Genomic DNA, 14,009 nt, shown 5'->3' with positions numbered 1-14,009 from the left:
ACGTCTTGCTTTTTTCACAAATTATTGCCTCTGATTTGCTATCACCAGCTAACTGTTCTTCATTTATCCATATCACTAACAATTTTTCTACTTCTTCTAGTGTCTGGCGTCTTTGTTTCATAATCGCTTTCACCCCTCTAGCAACATTGGTTCCTTTGATGGCATCTTTATTTTTTAATATGGTACAAATTGTAGATTTGGCCATACCAAAGAAACTGTGTTGCTAGATCACAGACATGAACACCGCTTTCATGTTTTAAAATTAACTCTTTCTTCAACAACTATTGACACAGTTTTCCTCTTGGGTTGGCTAATATCATTTTATTCAATTATTATATCCAATTATTTAAAATAGGGAAGGCAGACAGGTGGAATTGTTTCACAGGAAAGATGACTGTTCATTGATCCTGATTGAACATTTATTAAAGCAGAGTCTAGAGCAGGGGTGCCCATAAGGTAAATCCCCAGATGTTTTAAAACTACAACTCTCATGATGCTTTGTCATTCTAAAGCCATGCAAATCATCATGGGAGTTGTAGTTCTATGACATTTGGGATTCTACCTTTTATGGCACCACTGGCCTAGAGGTTTGCTGCACAATATGTCAGTAAACTGACATACAGGAAAATTTTATTTATCACAGATTGTGGTCATTTAATACCTTCTCGAAAAGAATTAAACGGAGACCAAAGCTAGTAAAATATATCAAGCAGTGGAAAAGAGAATGTAAACTGCAGGGCTCCTAACACATCATGAACACACTAATTTACAAATTAATGATGCGTAGTACATTTCCGCAGGTTGTTATGTTAATAAATAATTTCTATCAGCTGGGATGAAAGCATCTCACTTCTTTAAACATTCTTACTGGATGTAAACATTTACTTTGAAAAGATTCATTGATTCTGGAACAAAGATCTTTGTGTGTCAGTAATATGACTGCAAGGTGTCAGCTCAGCCATGTGACATTCTATCCCTATCTCAATGGAACACCCCAGGGAAGATTTCTCTTTAGTTTGTATGCATTAAACATTAAGAAGAATTAAAAGAAAAATGTCACTCCTGCACTGCCTGGTTCTTCATCACAAAAAAAAAAAATATGGATGCAACATACCACGCCATTGTATGGGTGTGCACTGTAAATTAGTAACCAATGACGAAAGAGAGAAGGGGATTGGAGGCGGTCTGCCCATTGTGAGAAGAGGCAAAGGGGTGTGTCCGCTTTTCGCCCGAGCAAGTCCACTTCTACCGTATCCTTGTTCGCAGGTGTACCAAGCAATAGGTGCCTGCTCTGGTGCCGTGCTGCGTATGTCTCTGGCACAGGCGGTAGGGGGGCTGCTGGGAGCTCTCTGCATTCAATTTCCCAGCTCCCTTGTGCATCCTGTACTGATGCTGGAGTCTGGGTAGGACGGCACCCTAGTCATACATCAGTACAGAGGTGCTTTGAAGGTAAGAAAAGAGAGGCAGGGAGACCTCACTTTAAAAAATAAATAAAATACAAAAATTAAGAGAATGTATGTTTGTATATGGATACATGTACATGTTTTTCTCTGTTAATTACAACTACAAGATTGTAAAAGAACTATGCCTGCCTCTATGCTGTGTTGGTGTCAAAATGAAAAAAAATAAAGCAGACGGATGTGCGTTCTGGCCTTCATTGTGCAAATGGGCAGCCTTTAAAAATAAAAAAAATTAAAAATTAAAAACACCAGAAACAGGCACATGTGAGATGGAGTGATATATTTATACCAAAAAATAAATTAAATAAGTAAATTGCAAAACAGTAATAGATTCATAGCAATAATAAAACACATACATTAAGATACCAAACATAAAACAAATGACAGCATAAATGAGGTTTAGGTGCACCATGTACAGGCTCCATTCTTGACTATTGCCTAAAAATGTGTTCTGTTGAGTATCACTAAGTATATTTCAAATGTTTTAGGAGGAGTTAAAATTTGATAGGAAGGAAAGGAAGGAGTGGGCAGAGGTGTAAAATACATTAAATAGGTCATAGAGTCTGGAAAAGGCTGGATTTAGAGTTGATTCTTTGTTTTGTTGGATAGAAGATGGAGAAGCAATATTGGTGAACTCCATGCCATCTTTGCTTATATATGATCTATATTTGTACTGGAAACATCAGTAAGAAGTATAGACTTTGAGCATTTCAGTGTTAAACACATTAATGGTCCAGCTTGGTTTGTGAAAGGCAGAAAAACCATGACCTAGACCAGTGGATAGGCAACCTTCGGCACTCCAGATGTTGTGGACAACATCTCCCATGACACTTTGCCAGCATTATGGTTGTAAGAGCATTATGGAAGAAGTAGTCCAAAACATCTGAAGTGTTGCGGTCACCGGCCCGCCGCGTGGCACAGCCGTGCCCGACCGGGACGGTCTCGCCGACCTCACGAGCTTATCTGCTCGTCGGCGAGCCGGAAACCGCTCTCCAAGTCTTCTGGGCGTCCCGCCCAAATCAAAGATGGCGCTGACCACGTGGTCGCGTCCATCTCTAGCTCCGTCCCCGAAAATTATACTAACGTGCGCGTGACGTCACGACATCAACGCACGCGCACGTTCTGGGGTCAGAGGTCGCCCTCTGACCAATCAGAGCACAGAGAGGGATATTTAAATATTGCCCTGTCGTGGTTTCCTGAGAGTGCGTTTATCTTTGTGAATCTGATTTCCTGGCATACTGATCTTGGCTTGTGTAAACGGTATTGTGTATTTCTGGCTTCCTTGACCTCGGCTTTCCCTTTGACCATTCTCTGTCTCTAGCGTATTAGTCCGGCCATTCTAAGGTCCAGTTTACGCTCTGTCCTTCCATTTCCTTTCCTTTCTTATGTATATGTTTACATAGTTTCTGCGTGCTGGACCACGAAGGTTGTCTACCTCTGACCTAGACAAAGCTGTGAGTATTTGGGACTGCCATTTTGATACAGCCTAAGGCCTCGATTTAAGCTTTCCAAGTGATTCAATCCCGTTTGAAAATAATTCCAAATAATAAATCTACAGAAGTCAACATTAGAATGAATGGGAAGTTTTGTATACAAATCATTTGGAAAGTTTTTTCAAATAGTATTGAATCATTTGCAAAGCGTATTAAATCAAGGTCTAAGTTAAATCTCATTCACTTTTCTTTTTTTTCTCTGGACAATCTTTAGTTATGCAAAGATTTGACAAATGGGAGATGCAACAGAAAAAGTGAGGGACAGACATTAAGGCCATTGGAGAAACAGTATAAAAGCTTAAATTAATAAAAATTAAAATAGAATATAGAACAAGATTGAAATGAGAAAACAAGCAATTGGAGGGAAAAAGCATGTGAGGAGAGAGCAGGGGAGTTCACCACATCAGCAGTGATAGTAAATTATCCACATGTGTGGGGGGGGGGGGAAGCAAAAATCAATGCTTAAAGACTTACGTGTGCCCACCCTAGCAATATATACCAACCAAGAGAACTATAATTCTAAAAATTTATCTGAACAGTTCTACAATTCAGCGGTAAGAGCTTCCATTTTATACATCTTCTCTGCGGAGGACAGGAGCAGTCTCGGATTTCCAGTGATGGGGAATAAGAATTTTAGTCACATTTAGTAGATGCTAAGTTACAGAGTTTTTTTTTTTTATTGAGAGCAATATTGAATGAGGTAAAATATGTTCCAGCACTCCAAAAAGTGACCATGCAAGGTCTAGTCCACTATATATGCAAAGCCATGCCAACCTCCCTATGACACCACCAACATGTATCCGGTATCTCATGAGGAATACTCTGAAAAAGCGAAGGAAACCCGTACCACTGTGTAAGAAGCTTACATTTGATTTCCTGTATTTCAGCATTAATGAAGCTGTGGTGAGCAAGATAAATATTCTAGATCACTGTTGTTCAAGAAGAGATTTACCAAGCTCTGCTGTTCCGCTAGAAACAAATGTAAGGGGGCTATGGTGATAAATGTGTGCAACAGTTAACATAAACCAGACATGCTCCTTACCAGGAATTGTCCATTGAAAAACAGTAAGCCTCTAGCTCGGACTCATCCAAAGTCCTGTAATAGTATGTTGACCAAATAGGAATTGTTGCAAAGCCCGGCAGGCGAAACATGAGAAAACACACACACACACACACGTCCTCTTCTTAAGAAAGCGTAGTGACGCTGAATACAAGAAAAATTAGGGTTATACGTCAACAAAACCATGGGACCTGGGATGAACATGTCTTTACTGAGTGCCAAATCGAAAGAATGGCCCCGATCATGGGGAGAGTCTGTAAGTAAGGTGTGTGCCTGGGATCCAACCTAGGTTGGGCTGGGAGAAATCCCTCAGTTTATTCCAATTTAAGCAAGATCCTCTGCACGTTAAGATTGGGGATGTGCCAATCTACCAAGTGGAGAATATGCACGGCTCGATAAGTTAAAACAGATGGGAAACCAATCCCTCCATGACACTTAAGAGTCAAATTGTCCTTTTTAGGTACACGCTCTGCCAAAAAGAATTTTAAAAAGAGGAGGACAAAAAAAAAAAAAACACAACTGCTTTGAAATCTTAATCATAACTAATTACTATTTTTATTGTGAAGGAGGTGGTTTCAGTCACAAATTAGAACAAGATTCTTACAAAGATTAGGGGATTCATTTTTTTCTTATGCTGTAAGCAAATGAAAAGATGGGCATTTATTAACCCTTTTCACATAGGTATATATTAATGTAAGCTGAGAAGGTGCTTAAGTCCACCAAGTTAGCCTTTCACATTCCTGCATTATAGAGTTACCTCCAAAAGAAGGTGAAAAATATGAACAGAGTTTAAATTTGAAAACTTAATTCTTGACTACAAAAATGCTGCCAGATTTCTCCTTGCATCAACAAGCAATTACCCCACATTTTAACTAGTTTACCCTCAAATATTCTGGATTTCCAAAGAAGCACCTAGATATTGTTCGGAAACCTGTAGAGAATTTGATAAAACCACTTTAGGCAGAGAATTCCACTTTTATATTATCCTTACAGTAAAGTACCCTTTTTTCTGCTGCAAGGTGAAATCTCCACTCTTCAAGTCTAAATGGGTAACCTATTGTTTTTTAGGCTGTCCTATTAACGAACAGATTACCAGGATGGTGGTGGCCACACTACATTAGTGGGAAAGCAGCTAATGGACCTAATAATAGACTGTCTGGAAAGACATCAGCCGCTGCCATGTGCCCAACCTAACAGTCCTGTAATTGAGAGGTCGGCAGCTTCCCCTCCAACAAATGGCCAAGCTAGTCATTAGTTTAGAGACCCCAACTCTAAGGAATCACTGAAGAGAATAACTTGTGTTGAGGTTCCTTTAAAAACCTCCACCACCACTTGGGGAGAAAAACTCAAATATTCCCCTAAAACAAAACGGAGCAAATATGGGTGTGTTTACATTAAAAAGCCTGCAAGGAACGCTGTAGTCACCAGAATCACTACATTAAGCTGTAGTAGTTCTGGTGACTATAGTGTCTCTTTTAAAACGTCACAATTGGATGTTATTTGAAGGCTTTTCCCACATTAGTTTAATTTTCCTATAAAATAAAGTTTTCGTAAAAAACTAGTAAATAAAGTGTTTACATTGCTGCCTAGGAACACTTCTAGTGGCAGTCAACCAGACATCCACTAGAGGTACTTTCAAGTCCATGGAGGCACTGAACATTCCCCATTGATACAATGCATCTCTATGAGGATATGGTGGTTGACACAGTGCAGCTCTTTGCTGTGCATGCAAAATAGCCTCCCAATACTTTACTATGAAAAACCATTGGATTGGTTGAGATCATCAGGTTTGATTATCTCAGCAATGGAAGCAAAACCAGGTAGGTCGAGCCATGGTGAGACCGGCATGGCGTGGGGAAAAAAGGCGAGCTTAACCTTTTTACCGCACAGAGGGGGTAGCTGGACAACTAAAAATAGATATTTTAACATTGTAGTGTCAGGAATACAGGTTTGTGTTTCTGACACTATAGTAGTCCTTTAAAAACATATCTTGAACCGCTGTATCCAATGAAATAATTCTTTTTAGTTGAGCTTTAAAAAAAATATATATATACCTAGTTTAATACCTTTACAACATCTTAATATACTTGGAAATGCATCTACAAACACACAGATATTAGCACTTTAAGATCTTATAAATTGCTAGAGAAATATCAACAGTGTCCCTTCTAAGGAATCACTCTTCACTTGTAATTGATTCCATTACAAAGAAAAATAGCCAGAAAATGAAAAGTTTGCAGAGGTTCGTGGATTGCAAAAGATTTTTTGGAAATTGTAATATCTGGGAGGTCAGAGTTTGACAAATCTTTTAGTCCACCCGGATTCATTAAAAGAGACTTTCAAGTTTCTTTCACACTTCATTAAGTGTGGCAATATGCAGAACTTACTTGAAATAAGGTTAATGTATGCAACTGAAATAGCCCTCATACTTCATAAGAGATTCATATATATCAGTAGTATACTAAGGAACACCAAGTATCAAAAACTACAGCACACTGAAGTGGTTATGAGGCAAAAGTCTTTGAGTAACATCCTTTAGTTTATGTCAAACCTTCGCAGTAGTTTTACAAAAACTACTATTAGCTCATCCAGATTTGGATGCCATTAAAAGCCTGAGACCACTGAGGTCAGATTATGCCAAGGCTCTCCGACTTTGGTTGCCACACAAATTTGGAAGGGGTAATGCAGAAGTTCAATGTATGTGCTCAGACACTGCCTTATCTCCTCCTCTCCTATACCAGGCTGCTAAGTTAAACCATGAGGTTTTACCTCAAAAACAATACTGTACTCACACTCCCTGCAAAAATAGCTGAAGTATTTCAAACCTACTTCACCTTATACAATCACACCCTAACTTCCAGACGACAGCCGACACACACACTACAATCAATTGAACTACGAATCAGAAGGGAGGAATAGAAGGTGGCAGGCTATGCAGACAACCTACTCCTCACCCTTGCGGACCCAAAGCACTCACTACCATCATTACTTAGCGCACTAGCACAATGCTCCACAGTCTCAAGCTACCGACTGAATCTAGACAAAACAGAGGCACTACCTCTACAGAGGTAAAAACCCTGCACGAACCAGCCGGGCTCAAGAGATGGGTGGACCTGCAGCATGACCTGTTCGGCAGGTACTTCCCCTCCCTATACATCTGGCTCCCAAAACAAGCATGGCCCACACCCCCACAGACAACCCCGGCCCTCACAACATCTATCAAAATATGGGACAAACTCGCACAACAAACTCGTCCCCACTATCCCCAATTCTGCGAAATGCACACTTCGCACCGGGAATGAACCTGTGCAATTTTAACCATTATGAAGACAATGACTGACCACGAATATACCAGTTCTACTGAAACCACCAACTCATCCTATTCACAGACCTGTCACATAACACACCACTTACTACCCACGATTACTTTTGTTACATACAAATCAGAAACTTCCTGGACACCACCACCTACAAAACAGCAGAACAAACCACCCCATGACATTCGAAAAAGTATGCATTCAAAATCAGGTACAAAGATGACAGATCTCATCGATCTACTCCCTCTTGGTCTGGACAGCCCCGGACACACCACTGTCATATGTCTTGGCTTTGTAGAGGGATCTGGGACCCCCAGAAGACCCCACAGACTGCAGGGCTATTTGGGAAGCCACAGCAACTGTCACAATCTGCATCACCCATAAAGAGCAGGCGTATAAAACATTTATGCGGTGGTACCACACACCCCTAAAATTGAAACAGGTGGGCGTATCTACAACTGACCTTTGCTGGAAGGGTTGCGGACAAAAAAAGTGAGGTGGGAATGCCATCAAATAGCAAACCTAGCTTCCAAAATCTTACACACAACCATAATTAAGGACCCCTGGACGTGGCTATTATCCAAACCTCTGAAAGACACACCACGAGCACAAAACAAACTAATAGCCAAAATGTCTCTGGCCACCAGAAGAGCCATAGCATCACAGTGGGGGGTGGCGACAATCCTGAGTATAGGAGACGTAAAAAAGAAAATAGACAAGAGTAGGAAAATGGATAGTCTCTCAGCCCTACTCCATGACACGACCAAACACTGTGACAAAATTTGGAACCCATGGCTGTTTGAGTTCCCCATTCCAACTTAGTGCCCGGGGTCCAGCTGGGGTTGTGGCGTCTGCTACTCACGCTACTAACCTAACAAACCAGCGATATCTACTGAGCTTACCAACAATGACTAATGGATCGCCCACACATTTCCCCCCCCCCCCAACTCCACACACTTCCCACCCAGACCTCTCCAAACCCCAAGGTAAAAGTACTCCACTTAACTAAACACTACTATAGACACAAGTCTCTAATGCCATGACAGCACCCAGAAACAAGGGCATCCTGTGGATCTCCAAGGCAACATCCTCACCGCATCATGGCATGACCCCCCAAGGACCCTTCCCGCCCTCCTCATAAATCAACCAAATATCCACATACAACACCAGAACGAAAATACACTAACACCACAGAATACATGGCCAATCATCGCACCCAAAATGGAGCCCAGCACAGAAATACCGGATACCAGATGAACGGTAGCAAGTACTCTGTACGGTAGCAAGTAACACCGTCCTCAAGTTGACAAGGCAAATACACAAAGACAATCAACCCTAGTTATACCTATACCAGTTTAATTGTTCTACAATATATTAAACAAACCAAGCTGCACAGTCCTGTAATAAAGTTGTACACGTTCATTAGAACCAAAACCGACATAATACAAGGATTGATTGCACTCTTACCTCGAAATGACTAAGCAACTGTATTGTATTCTATACTGTTACATTATGTTATGCTGTCACATTATTACAAACCCTCCCTGTTTATCCAATTTTTTAACAAATGGTTTACTCGGTGCACATACACCGACCAACTGTATTGTCTTTCAAAACACAAAAATATTTTTTTTTTTTTTTAGAAAATACTGAACAGTGTGGAGAATGGATGAAGATGTTGATTATTTACAGTCCCTTTGCAGAAATGCAGAGACAAAATGGAGTCTTGGCAAAAACAAAAAAAAAACAGAATATGTTTGGGAGGCAAGGGATTAAACCAGGAGGCCTACCACCACAAAATAAAAATGAGGAAATACGTGACTTCAATTCTTCTCCTACATCTCCCCAAAACAGAGGAAAGGGTCTGAAAAAAAAAAGTTTTGGAGTTTGAAAGCATGCAAATTCTTTGGCCCAATAATAACACTAAAGAAGTTGATCTTTAACCCGGCTAAGACCCAATGACCTCTTCTTTGCAAATGAAATACATTAGTAGAACTAAATGGAACACTATTATTGGCTAGAATATTAGATCTTGAGCAATTACTATGCTCTCTACTGGCTGTTGTCATTATGAAGGAAAAAAATGTCTCTGTGCATCATGAAATCTTCCCTTCTAACACAGTTATGTGAAATAATTGTAATGTTGACAAGCACACATCCAGTTGCTTTACTGGGAGAAAGAAAAAGAATGGATAATCTGGCGTTTGGGATGTGGCAACCGCAACATTTCTATTTTTGACACATACCAAAGACAATTCAGCAGAATAATGCTTCAGTGGGTAATTGCAGCCTAAGGAGAATCTTTAGGGAGACAAATTATATTTCACTGGCAAGAGAAGAAAGGTCAAGAGGTAGAAACGTGCCAGCTATTAGCATGCATGGAGTCACTGATTTGCCTTTTACAATATTAAAATTCAGTAACGTTCGTCAATAGAATGAATGGCACCATATGGTTTAAACCTTTGGGTATTAGAGCAATGCATTGCTCATTCCTCCAGCACTATAAACAGTTAAAAGATGGAAGACGTTTGTTGGCTCCACGAAAATTTTTAATGGTACCCCAATTCCTCATCTTCTCAAATACCATCATTTGGCTAACAGAAACACAAATTAAATTAATGTCTTCTAGGTGAAGAAGAAAAAGATGGTGACCTGCTAAAGAGGAGCTTGAAGTCATCGGACCACTACCACCAATTTATGCATCTTACATATCATGTCTGGATGTCTCCTATATAATGACAGTGTATTAAAGTGTAAAAAATGGTGCAAGAGGGAATCCAGTCAAAATTAATAACAAAAAAGAAACACACAACCCACCATTGTAGTTAAAGAAAAAAAAATGCACTGATGGTACGGATTAAAAAACAAAACAAAAAAAAAAAAAATTCACTTGCAAAATGTAGATGACAGTGAATAAGTTACCTCAATGCTTAGAGATGGAGCAAGGAAGAAAGTAGAAAAGCAAACAAGAGAATGATACGTTAATCACATTCAACATGAAAATGCTGGCCAAGGACCAAAAGGAGAAGTACATTCAATATTCTGCAGAATCTAATGATATGCTTTCCCTGAAGAATTGAGCCTTGTGTAATAAGATGGACCACTTTGGGACTGGCCACTCGGCAGTCCTCATATTGTGTCTCTTCCATCTTTTAGAAATTATAATAAATGTTAATCTTCATAACTATATTGTTTATCCAGAATGAAATAAAACATGATGAGAATTTGTAGATCAGCAAAGCAATACGCATATTTAACCCTGTGCTGCAAGGCTGTAACAGAGACTAATTAGCAGAAGCAACATAGGCAGCAGGGTGCGTTAGGAAAGATAATGAATTTTGAGTGGTGGAGTAGTGGTAATGACTTTTTAAAAATTGACTGGGAGCTATAGGGTATTGGGGTGTTCATCTACAAAAAAAAAATGCAACTTGCAGACATCACATAATTTTGTGTTCAGAAATAGAAGGGAAATAAATAGATTATGTCTCGCTCGCTGCAGCAGAGATGGGAAGCAAGAAAAAGAATTGAAGAGATATTGATCATCTGAGGAATGACGGTGGTCCTGATAATAAATGCATACCATAACATGCTAAAGACATGTTTTGCAAAGATGGTCATGAATTTGCAGTGGAACAACAGATGTATTGCGCAATCACATGGGATTTTGAAGCATATATTAGGCAGACACAGTGTGATATCAAGCCAACTGGCGTGACATCACAAAGAAGGAGAACGGGAGAGTGCAATTTAAAGATTGTATACGTGCATAGTAGAAGGGACACTAAAAAGAGATATATGATTGATTACCACTGAGATAACGGGCATATATATATATTTATTATTGTCAAAATAGTCACAATATATTGAAATACAATTCAGAAACCTTGCTTTGACAGAATTGAAAACATGTACATTGTGCTATACAATGGAATGAGAGACTGGTTGTACTGGAGAGATATTTGCATGAAAGGATGAAAGATGTCAAATCCAATTTTTTAATACAGCAGCATTTTCTTTGAAAGCAGATTAACGTGTTCGCTTTTATTTATTTTGTCTGTGTTCTGGGAACCCCTAAAGTCATCTAGCATTAAGGCAACTTAATCCATTAAAATAAATTTAAAGAAAATGTATATAACCTGCATCGCAAAAAAGAACTGCTTTAAAATTGTGAATTTTGTATAAAAAATTATTATAATTAACAGTTTCATAAACCAATTTAGTATTCGTAGCTCAGAAACCCCACTTTCATTCTAGATTTCTGTATTAAACCTTAAAGACTTTAAATGATAATTTTAATAAAAGCCATTAATTCCAAAAGGCAACATATAAGAATAAATTATATGGCAGGGAAAGGTCAAGTTGATTTTAAAAGGAATTTGATTCAAAAGATGAATGAAAATCTCATATATACAAGAATGTGCAGCAAGGTCATATCTGGGGCATAAATTAACCCGTGATATGTATATATCTATATTGTATGAAGTGCTGCCAATTGGATATTCATAGTGTAACTTACATAAATAGCAAAGCTTATCATGGAATCCACCTCAAGCAAGGAATACCAAAGAGTATTGGTTAATGATACGAAACAGGAAGACATCTTTACTGCAACTCATAAATTCTACACCATACAGTTAGAATTCACAAGGATATAATGAAAAAAAATCAAAATTACAAAAAAAAAAAGTAAGGGTTTTAAGCACTTCCTCTCCAGCACCACAAATATAAAAACCACAGAATTGGTTTATTTTTAATACAAAACAGAAAACAGACATCCAGAATTTTGATTAATATCCATCCATGTCAGCATTTTACATTGAAACTCAACAGCAAATTTTTTTTGAAAAATGTAAAAAATTATAAAATGTTCAAAATGCAAACAATTACTGCAGTGCAAAAAAAAAAAAAAAAAAATACACCACAGACTACAAGTATTTTTATGTGTGGGCCCTGACAGCTGGAAATAGCCCTGCTACACATGAGATGCCTTCAATGGCAAAACAAATGTAACATGTTCCTTTAAAATGGCAATTCAGCAAACAAGATAAAATGTAGCTATGCAACCAATACGTAAAATAAACAAGAAAAAAAATGCATAGTCTATTCTTTTAACAGCATCAATAATTCAGTTCCCTTATTTTAACACCTATGTTTAAAAATAGATCGAAGTATATTTGATACCATACATTCTTAGGGGAATCACAAAGAAAGGTTGAAAACAGACAAGGGACACATTTCTCACAGCTCCCCATTTGCTGCTGTGATAAGCAGTCTCCCACTAAAACATAGATATATATCCTGGGCTGATTAGTGCAATTCTTCAGGGTATTATTGTACGAATTCTGCTTTAATCTAACCAGTTAAATATTTTACTGAAACAATTCAAAACGACACACACACACACACACTGTATATATCTTAAGCTCAGAGATGCAAAATACATTTAACTAATCGAATATGCACTTCCACCCACAGTGATAAACAACAACACACACACACACGTTACCACCATCTATACTTAAAGACAAAATGTAAAATGATGAAGGCATACATCTCATCTATAGGTAAATAGCATTTTATTCCTTGTTTTTTGGGGCTGAGGGTTTACATCTTGCGGTGACCGTGCCATATAGATTATGGAGTGAGGGTCACACAGATGGTTTGCAGAAAAAAAAAACTGGTTTAGATGGATGCTGATCAATGAATCAACATTTTCTTTCCCTCCCCCATCATCCTTCATCACAGCAAAAAAAATAAAAACATTAAAAAAAAAGAAGCCACACAGTAAATATAGAGGGAGGGGGGGGCTTCATTATTATCAAGCCTGTGTATATTTCAGCAAATAAAAAAAGCTTTAATAGCTGGATAGTAAATGCTGATTTTCAGACACAGAATGCAGCAGCCAGCATCTTTTCAGACAAATGAAGGTTAGACCATTCCAGTAAATGCAGATGGAGCCATACATAGATTAATATATAAACAGGTCAAGGCTGGTTTCTGGTATAAATACATTGTATTGGGGGTAAATGACAGGCTGCCTGGCAGAGAGGTAAATAGATGGACTCAATGTCTTACCTCTCTGTGTTTTCTTCAGCTCTTAGTGCACCAATGCAGCAGCTCTCTCCCTGCACCTGCAGAGCACAAGCTGACGTCGTTTGATTGACAATTGGAAAGTGGTGGTGGGCGTGGCTTGTGGAATCACCATCTCGGTCCCCTCGGTGGAAAAGGACAGGAGTGATAGGCGCTCGATGTTAGCCAATCGGAAACCGCCGCCTGGGTAGAGCGAGGAGGAGGTGGGTTTTAGTTTCCATGGCGACAGTGGAACGTGAAACGCCTTGGTGTTCTTTCCTCCCTAGTTCTTCCTCCTCCAACATGGAAGTCTGTAAATAATGGATGGGTTTGGAGAGGGCTGAATTTATTTAAAGGATTGTGAAACAGCGCTGGTTAGTTAATGTGTTTCAGTCACGAAATGCAACAAGCATCCTCTCTAGGGAACGGCAGTCTTAGCACCAATGCGCATTTTACGGATTTTAGAAATTCCTACCCTGAATAGACATACAAATAATACAATGTAATATAGGGGTATGTTATTGGTAAGATGTACAATCCTCTGCAATGATGCCTGTAAGACAGAGCTTATAAGAGGTATATTATGAAACATGCCATAAAGCCACTATGC

At 38.9% G+C, this 14,009-nt stretch overlaps 1 protein-coding gene across 1 annotated transcript in view; it reads right to left on the bottom strand.

Annotated features, from left to right (window-relative positions):
• Positions 1-13,512, bottom strand: part of RAB3A (RAB3A, member RAS oncogene family) — an 81,821-nt gene extending 68,309 nt beyond the window's left edge. The window contains exon 1 of the mRNA XM_063455590.1: positions 13,406-13,512. The gene's annotated coding sequence lies outside the window, so the exon portion shown is untranslated. The remainder of the gene's footprint in view (positions 1-13,405) is intronic.
• Positions 13,513-14,009: the final 497 nt, after the last annotated feature.

This window comes from Pelobates fuscus, chromosome 5, assembly GCF_036172605.1.
Source record: "Pelobates fuscus isolate aPelFus1 chromosome 5, aPelFus1.pri, whole genome shotgun sequence".
NCBI classification, from domain to species: domain Eukaryota; kingdom Metazoa; phylum Chordata; class Amphibia; order Anura; family Pelobatidae; genus Pelobates; species Pelobates fuscus.
The sequence above is the reverse complement of the archived record's forward strand: the minus strand, read 5'-3'. Positions and strand labels throughout refer to the sequence as shown.